The sequence below is a fragment of the Silene latifolia genome, chromosome 7 (assembly GCF_048544455.1).
Source record: "Silene latifolia isolate original U9 population chromosome 7, ASM4854445v1, whole genome shotgun sequence".
Lineage (NCBI taxonomy): Eukaryota > Viridiplantae > Streptophyta > Magnoliopsida > Caryophyllales > Caryophyllaceae > Silene > Silene latifolia.
Window position 1 is genome coordinate 20,669,137 of NC_133532.1, and position 10,530 is coordinate 20,679,666.

A 10,530-nucleotide genomic window follows, 5' to 3' on the forward strand; every position below is an offset into this window, starting at 1 on the left:
TTAAGAGGAGACTACATCTTCTCTATTGTGGGTGCTCTAACACTTATTTTTCACTATTTCCTATACCCCACCTTCTATATTCTCTTTACCAATCGTTGGTTGGCGCAGTGGTAGCATGGGGCTGCGCTTGGTAGGGAGGTCTGCGGATCGATCCCCCACAACTGCGATTGGGAGGGGTTTAAATACCGTAATCCTTGGACACGCCCCGAAATCCGGATTAGTCGGCCCAATGTGGTTCGGATTACCGGATGATTTAGACAAAAAAAACCTTTTATATTCTCTTTTATACATTAATATTTAGGATTCTAATTACTACGATTAAAATATAAATTATTTTGTTACTTTATAACCCACAAAATATAAAAATACTGTAAGAACTTTGGTAATTTGTAAAATCAAAACTTTGTGAGTTTTGATTTTGTGGAGAATTTGAGGTATTTCCAAAATTAGGGTTATTAAGATACATAATTATTTAAATGGTAAATTTTTAAGGAGTTATATGTGGTATTTTGGTTAGTATAAGTTACAGAGGAAATATATGGATTTTTTTGTGGATAAAAAATATATCAAGATTGATCTCTATTTATAGAGCATGAAAAATTATGACTATCCATGTAATTATTTTTTATTTTAATAAAGTTTTTTTTTTTATAAAAATAGAGTCATTACTAATTTGTTGTACATTTCCAACGGAAAGAAATCTGCTTCCATTTTGCTTTTTACGTTGAAAAAAAATGGTCCAATTATATATAGACATGTGGCATGGGGGAGAGAGAAAGGGAGTGTCACAACCTTAGGTTGTTTTACAACACACTTAAGATAATGTTGGGCACTAAATTTTGGTTTGATTATTTAATCAATATTTTTTGGTGATTTTTTTGTCATTTTGTGAAAAAAAAATCATTGTTAAACATAGTCTTATGTGATTGGTACTCCGTGCCATATAAATATACAATCAATTATTAATAGAGAGGGAATAATGAATGAAAATTTGATCATAATGCTATTTATACTCCCAATAATCCCCATTTTTTTCGGTCTATTCACATTACCAATCCTATTTCTATTTTTAGAAAGTGTTTGTGGAGTTTAATTGTATGGTGGGGTGGTGTGTTTGTGTGATCTAAATTTAATTACAATAAGTCTTGCTTGTAACGGACACTATCCGTTACAAGCTGAAGACGGATAGTGTCCTTCTCACAATAAGGCAAGTGGAAGGGCAAATGGGGGAAATGGAGCACCCTATGGATAGTGTCACTTACATATTGTGAGAAGAGCACTATCCGTCTTCAGCTTGTGGCGGATAGTGTCCGTCTTCAATGAAAATTTGTGATTTAATTATATGGATAAAATGGAAAAGTTACGTAGAATACGAGGGACTATAAAACTATTGACCGAGTATCATTTCTCACTTTAAACTTTCGGGTGACATTGTTATATGTGCGCAGATCTCAGAACTATTACCAAACTAGGAAGTATTCCGCGCTTCGCGCGGTCTGTTTGAAAATTTTATTATTATAATTGAAGAAAAATAATATAATTCATATATGACCATTAATATCTTTATTTATTTAATAAAAAAAATTAACTTTCTCAAATATTATTTTCTTAGGTTTAACTTCAATGTTTTAAAATAAAATAAATACAATTTTAATTATAACTAATAAGTGATAGTTAGCTATTCATGATAAGCGTTATTACATAAATAATTTTGTGGCTTATCAAATATCATATTAATTTATCAAATATCATATTAATTAAAACAAATGTATTCGAATAATGCAACAATCAACATGAAGTTCTTAAGTTAAATCATTTTGTGATACGTTATGTTAAATCAATTAATATTTGTTCAAAATAATGTGAATATAATTTGATGTATTTTTCAATTTTTATTGTATAACATGTGATATTTATGTATCAAACTTATAGGGTCAAAACTAACTTATTTGAATGTTTTGGTTGCGTATGTCTTGCATATGCTATGTGTCAAACAACATATTTATAAGAAATTTGCACCTTTTATTTTTTTTAAGCAACTATATATATAATAGGGTTAATTGATAAACGATACCAATATAATCACCTTTTTTCATAATCAGTATCAACATAATCGATAATTAGAAATCAGTACAAAAATATTAATTTTTTTTCTACGATATGTATCAAGTCGCCTTAAAATCTCATCTTAACCTACTCGAAAAAGTCCAAAAAGCCATCATTCAAGTACAAATCTCCACTCGTTATCACATTATTTAAAACCTCTTAACTCTCAAATGTATTTTCATTATATTTTTCATAATTTTTTCAAATATCTCACTCGCTATCACATTATCACTTTGCCAATATAAGTTTTTCATTATATCTCTTTCAAATATATTTTTTTTGATGAATTTAATGGTCTAAGTATTATAACTTTCTCAAAATATTTTTCTTTAAGTAAATGGAACGCATTGTGAGACACTCACTTTAATCATCTATACATATCAAAATGTTTCAATAAATATAATGGAAAGTATACTCAATTTAAAGCCTTTTTTCGCAATAAAGGTAATGATTTACATTTTACAATTTTTATCAATTTTTTTTTATATAAATTTAAAATCAAATCACCGTAATTGTTATTTGTAATTTTATAATACATTTATTAAACTCGAATTAATACTTTGCTGAGATTTATGTAGCATTTATTATGTTTATATTTAATGTTGAGCTGTAATTAATATTTGTATTTAATGCTGGGTTGACACGTATCGCATCCACAGCGCTTCAACCCAGTTTTATATATATACTAGGTAGCATCGTGCGCTTCACGCGCCCTGTTTGAATATTTTTATTATTTTAATTGAAGAAAAAAATTAGAATTGATATATGACATTTTATATTTTTAGTTATAAATACATATAGATTAGTTTTTTTCAAATATTAGTTTTTTAGGTTTAATTTCAAAACTTTTAAATGTAATACATACTCCGTATAAATGTATTATATGTAATAATCTTAATTTCTTCTACATGATCAATGTTTTATAAATAAGTATACAATGAGTATTTGACGATAATAATTAGAAAAAGAATCATCTTTTCTCTGTTTCTCATGTATTTTATCACGCAAATGTCTAATACCATCTGTTTTTGTAGTGAATAATTCATACGGATGTCATGTCACATGACACATACAATCTCCTTACTATATTATCTATACCTACTTGAGCTCGTGATATGTTCTTCTATTTAATATGTACATACATAAAATTTTGCGATAAATTTTGCTATTGTTAAAAACATACATGTCACATAAAGTTTTTTTTCTATATTTTTCGTTATATCGAGTTTCTTTTACTCTTTGCCATATACTCCCTCCAATTTCCTATGTTTGCCCCATAAAATAATGAAATGTGAGGTATATTTTAATGAAATGGGGCAAACTTAGAAAAATGGAGGAAGTACATCGTATAGATTTTAGTAATTTTAATATCATATTAGAGAAAATAAAATGTATTCAAATAATACAATAACCAACATTAAGTTCTTAAATTAGATCATTTCACCATACGTTATTTTTCCAAATCAATTAATAGTTGTTCAAAAGGATCCTCTAGGTATAAAAGCCAAGTTTTTTTAGAGAGATATGATTGGTCCTCACAATTTTTAGTGGGCGGGGTCCACTATAATTTCCCTTCTCTTATTTTCATTTCCTCTTTTTCCATGACATAATCTTCTTGATTTCATTATCTTCCCGATGTTTTTAATTTTAGTATAAAGTAGATATAAAAAATATGAAGTATCGACTTTAAAATAAATGCAAGCAAGTATTAAAAAAACAAATATAAGTAACGGATCGTACTTACATAAACATATTTTTGTCTAGGCGATATAACTATCTAATACTACATTTATATTTATGTTGAGTTTCGAAACTATCTAAATTTTCAAATGTTAGATATATTTTTATTTTATTCAAATTCTTGCATATTAAATCTCGTACAGTTCTATCTGCACGCATTACCAATATTACTATTGTTATCGTAACCCGTGCATTATTTTGCATGGGCTTAAAACTAGTGTGAATATAATTTTATGTTTCTTTTTTCATTTTTTTAATGTATAATGTATGATGCTTATGTATCAAATATATAGGGTCCAACATATATATAAGAAAATTGCTACTTTTGTTTTTTTGATACGACTATATATAATAGTGTTTAAGATTGTACTTATAAATAAAATATATTGAACTTTTTTCTCAAGTATAATATTTTGAGGTTTAAATCAAAGTATTTTAAAATACAACATATAAAATATTTAATAAAAATGTACTCGTTATGACTGTATACATACATGATCGTTATCACACTTTTTAAGCCCTCATAAAATCTTACATGTATTTACATTTTAGAATTTTTATTAAAATATTTTTTTTACTAAATTTAGAATCAAATAATCGTACTTGTAATACTCCCTCTGTTCTTACTTTTCAATACACTCAATTCTCTTTTCAATATCTCTCAAAATATATAACGAAATACATCTATCTATCTATCTATATTAATAAATGGAGCTTTTTTCGAACGATTACAAAGAATCCAAACTTTATGAAACTCTTTAACTAATAATGATAATTAAATAAATATGATGATAATGCTAAAGATAAAACTATACAGATATGTGAGAGTTATGATGCCAAAGTAGTTTCATATTTTAGTTAGGAGACTACTTCTAAACGTTGTCAACTAGATTTCATGCCCGTGCGTTGCACGGGATGTAAAAATGTCCTATTTTAATGTGAAGCTATTTATTTTAATGTGTCAAGTTGTTTTAGTAGCACCAAATATTCTGATTTGTAAAGTTACATTTTAATTAAAATAACCAATTTTCTGATGAACATTTCATTAATTTGCCTTCAGTACTATTGGAGGGAGCTTTTCAATTTTGCCGTACGCGCACCGAGATGTCATTAATTCATTCTTGTCTAGAGTTTGACTTGATCTTTATCCTTTATCGAAAAACCAAGTCAAACCACATTTTATTTTAAGAAAGGAAATATAGGAATTGGTAAAATCAGTGTCCTACGAAAGGAAAAAGTTGCGGTAGAGATAGGATTAGGATTGTTTAATATTGCTTTAACTATACATCAACTTTATCTATATTTGTATTCTTGATTTATTATTATTAAAACAACTCTTTTTAATCTATAATTTTTATCATTTTAATCTCTCTTTTATTTTTTTTGAAGGGTTCTATAAAAGTGTGAATTTCTTATTATACTTTGACGAATTAATGTCAAAATTGTGAAATATGTGTTTGGATATGTGTTAAATTTTCAAGTGTTCTATAAAATTATGAATTTCTTATTATACTTATAATGACGAATTAATGTCAAAATTGTGAAATATGTGTTAAATTTTCATTATATGTTTTTTATTTTGCTTAAAAAAAAATATCTTGTTCTGTTCTATCTTATTTATGTGCTATAAGATAATTCTTAATATTAAAGTGCTTTCATGCCCGTGCGATGCACGAGGTCTAAAATATATATCTTCTTACTTTTTCTTGATAAATGTTTAGATCCTCCATCTCGTTCAATAGTTTACCCTTTCTTTTTGTTGGGTGTTTCAATCAATATTTCCTCGCTTTGTACCTTGGTCTTTGTGTATAAAATATATGTAAACTTTGGACGGAGAGAGTAAATGATTATTCGACATTAGTCTTGAGGTATAGCCTTAGCCTCCCCAACATTAAATCTAATATGCAATGGAATTTGTGTTTTTCTTATGTTGCTAAAGCACATAATTTACACAACTTACCGAAGATCTATCTAGATAGAATTCATGTTGATGGAAAACTTTTAATCTAATACTAACTCACATTACCATTACCAAATTACCGACTTTATATTTAGGATGAAGTTCACCAAATTACGCATTTTATTAGGAAAATAAAATATTAGGTACTATTTGGTTTTCTTACTTATATATTCCATTTTATTATTAACGCGGCAATTACGTTAATGGTCTCAAACCTACATGCCAATTCGATTAAAAATCAAACATTATGCTTAATCTCATTTTTCACCTTACTATTTACTCTCTTTGTCCCAATTATTGAATAAATGGGTATCTTTAAGTCATTCGCCCTCTACCACTTAAATTGTACAATAAGATCATCCGAATTCGGACTATGAGCTTTCAACCTCATCATCCGAGTTGCGAAGATATTATTTAAGTAGTTTGGATTAAATAGTTATAAAACTGTTATTTTACGTATCTACCAATATGTAGGCACGACTTTTGAATTAATTTATTTCTCTAAACATTATATATTTCATTCTTTTTATTTGTCTAAACCATATTATCAATAGTATTTTGTTTGTTTTAAATAGAAAACTTTCATATTGTGCATGAGTGCATGACCTTCATTGTTCATTGAAGTAATGTTCTTTTCGTCTTACTGAAAATAAGATTAGAAAAATAAAGTATAATACTCACATTAGAACGGTTTATCTTAGGCTTATTTCGAGCAAACAAATTATAAAAATGTAACAAAACATATCGTACACGTATAAAAAGGAGGTAATAAGATGTTAGTAAAAGTCTTCTATTAAACTCATATATACAAAGCCATACGTTTTTATTGAACACAAAGTAAAATAAAAATTGTGGATCTGGAGCATCCTAAATAAGTTAGCTGTATAGGAGAAGACAATGATAGTGATGAACCTTCATACATGATTGGTAATACCTGCAAATAAGAAAGCAAAAATAAGAAGAAAGAATATGAACATGTATAAGTCTTCATGAATTTTCAAAAGATCTGCTATGAAATTAACGAAATTTATAGCCAAAAAAAAAATACTGTTGATGAATTGATGAATCTTAATGCTGGTGCTGACATTGAAAAAAGCTCACATATTGGCACTGAATCCCTCTAAATAGATCGGGTGAGAGATGAGGGGAATTATGATATTTATAATGACATAGTGATAAGACTTGTGATAGAGTTTTGGGTAAGTGTTTGACTCATATTAGACTATTAGAGTACAATATTACATCACTTGCGTATTTGAGTTTTCATATAATTCGTACCCCTAAATCTTCTATGTACGTATATTATTATTTATTATTTTTATTTTGTTGTTATTATCTTTTTTTTTTTTCAATTTTATTTTTATTTTATTTTAGTGTTTGAAAAAGTTGGAGTCTCTCAGAATGCCTGAAAAAAGCCTCTTTTATATATATACTAGATTTAATGCCCGTGCGATGCACGGGCCGATCGGTAAAGTCTTTTGTAATTTTCTTTAACAATATTAAAAACAATATATTCTTTAATTAAACTTTGAGAAAACTTATTTACAATAATAAAAAAAAAAGTATGTGGCTTTATTTGAAGTCAGTGACATAACTGAAACGACTTGTTAAAAATAATTTGGTCAATACTTTTTGTCAAACAATAGTCGTGCAATTGAACTTCATCTTTATATCCAAAGAATATAAACAAATTTATATGTTTCATTATGGATAATAATAGATTCTCAAAAGTTGTCAATATTTATTTTATACTACCATATGTCAATGGAAGTGACATTTTGCCTTGTCACAATTACCTATAAAACAGTTAAACACGATTGGAAAAATGATTATTTATCGGACGTTCAGTCAAATAATTACGGTAATTAGTAACATACTTTTCTTTAAGCCCATACCTAGCTTAATTATAATGATTAGTATGCATTTAAGGATTTAAGGTTTCTTCTCATCGTCTTTAAGCCCAAATGTGTTAGATTTGTGTCGTATTTGTTCACGTTTTATTATTCTATTTTTCTTGAAGTTAATAAGTACAATAGGAAGTTAAACAGAGTATTACTTCATCTATGAATATAATCGCTGGTGCATTTTCCTTCGCAAGGCTAAAGACATCACGTACCATTCGCGGACCCTGCACCCAAGGATAATTAGATTCATCAGAAAAGCAAATGGACAAACCTTATCAATTTGATACCACAATTCCCAGGAAAAAAAAAGACAGAGAAAAACAATAACATTATCCTAGACCCCTCTAGAACAGTAGCAAGTAGAAACGGAGAAGATAGGGAGGAAAACATACCTCACCCAGGTACTTTGAACGAATTCAGATCCAACAACTCTTATAAAGGCAGCAGTTGTGTGATTTGCAACAGCCTTCGCAAGCATCGTCTTCCCGGTGCCGGGAGGACCATAGAGCAAAACACCTCGAGGAGGATCAATCCCGATTTGCTTGTATAAATCATGATGAGTCAAGGGTAGCTCAACTGCTTCACGGATCTCCTTCTTTTGAATGTCACAACCTCCGATATCCTAAAAGACAACAATGCCATGATGTCAGTGAAAATGTATATTATGGGAGACTTTGGCGTTCAGGCTTTGCTAGAGAAATCATGTAAGATGTCTGATAAAAGAACAAAAGATACAGAATACTACAGAGGAAGGAACATAAGGCAAAGTAAGATGTACTAATCCCATAAGTTCAACTAATAAGTCCCCCATTTGACTTTTTTCACACCCAAAAACCCAAATGGAGGTGTATTGATCCCAGACACAAAGAAGAGAAATAGGCATATGATCAGCGCAACACAATTAAAATCTACTAATGATTTCCCCATACCATCAAGTATAGAGAAGACACGCATATAATATCAAAGGTCAATCAAGAACTATCCTTGTTCTTGTTCTGGACCAAAAGCAGCTTGAAGAAAAACCTTAATGACAAATACAAACCTCACCCTCCATAGACACGATGCTTTAATAAGTAATAACACCATATTGCATTCAAATGAACAGTGCTTATTTATACGGGCTATAATTATGTTATCTACTACATGAATGATGGTTGTCAGGCTGTATAAAAACTTTATCAAAACCATATGGTATTGTCCTACGTAAGTACTATAAAATTACGACATAAACAAATCGAAATTTTTTGTAACATAGATTATATTTTTGTTTAATAGGTTTGGATCATCCGACTACCCTTGGCCCAGTAATTGAGTATTAAATTTTCACGCCCAACACATTCATAGTATAAAACTCGTCCCTGGCCTCTTATTTGCTTGCTCCAAGGACCAAGATCCACTACTAATAAAAATTAACCTCGTATAAACTCTTCATGCATTTGGGTCAATTAAGACTACTATAAAACTAACATTAACGTTTCTTCCATATATTAGAAAACATGGTGATGGAATTTTGCGAAAGGTAATAGGTGCTTTTATCAACCTGAATTCATGGGAGTTTTGTAAGTCCACAAGGTTAACAAATTCTATCATAAGTGAATTAAGGTCATGTCCACTCTATCAGTTAATTGTATAGATTTATATACAATTCGACGACATACATTCGACAAATGAGAACAAAGTAAAAACGTATAATAGAGAGAGGGAGTAACTATAAGAGCAATAAGGGAAAAGTGTAAATTGTTTGATCTTACAAAGGAATAAATTTAAAACATTAATCGTTTACCTTACCTTCATTCATTATGATAACAAAGTATCTAAATTTATATATGCACCTTTAGGTTTCAAGTTGTTTCATACATGATCTTCAGCAATAATGTCAATTTACCTGCGTTAATGTATACAAATTAACCAATGTTAGTAATATAATAATTAAAATCGTAAACAATCGAAAATAAAAAAGAGCAAAAATATATGCATCTTTAGGTTTCAAGTTGTTTCATACATGATCCTCAGCAATAATGTCAATTTACCTGAGAGAGTATTATGCAAAGATGTAAATTGAAACCTAAATATATATACTACGCTATCAATGCTCTAGTTATATTGGAATACTATCTTATCTTATGTAGCTCGGGTATTTGTTTTGTATTAGAATTCTCGTTTGGAGACTCGTTTGGAATTGCAATTATATTAGTATTGTTGTATATATTAAACTATCTTTAAATATATCTGCATTAAAAAAATATATTAGGTAGTTCGCTAATTTTGGAGACTCTAAAATCGCTCGGAAAAAACTTCCTTTATTAATATAGATAGATATATATTGATTCTTAGTTAGTACTTTGTATCCTACAACAACTCAATAACCTTAACCTATATAAAGACATGTCTAATTGTCATAGCTAGATCATAATCGTTTTACTTTTTCAGTTATTCTTTCGTTTGTATTATTTATATTTATTTTTCGAGTTAGCGGTATTCTTTTGTGTATTTGATCCGTATACGATAGTAGGCTCATCCTGTTTTTATTAATTTATAAGGTTTTTTGTTTTTGCTATTTGTTTTATTTTATAATCCAAATTTCATTGAGACTTCACTAAGTTTTCTTCCTTCATGTGCAGGGTATCAACAAACTAACGTAAGTGACATCAATGGTATTTTATATTTTTTTGTTAGTCTTAATTTTGTTTACATACTAATGAGTTTATTATTTTGTGTAACGTAATTTAGTTTTATTCTTAAATTTTTCCTTGCATTTGAACATTATATGTCATTGATTTTAGATCGATCGAAATATATTAGATCTTACTAATAAGAGTA

General features: G+C 28.6%; 1 long non-coding RNA gene across 1 annotated transcript; it reads right to left on the reverse strand.

Annotated features, from left to right (window-relative positions):
- Nucleotides 1-7,773: 7,773 nt before the first annotated feature.
- LOC141590946 (uncharacterized) lies at nt 7,774-9,638 on the reverse strand. Its single transcript, XR_012520554.1, has 2 exons — nt 9,499-9,638; nt 7,774-7,934 (listed from the first exon to the last, which is right to left on the reverse strand). It is a non-coding gene; the product is annotated as an uncharacterized LOC141590946 (long non-coding RNA).
- Nucleotides 9,639-10,530: the final 892 nt, after the last annotated feature.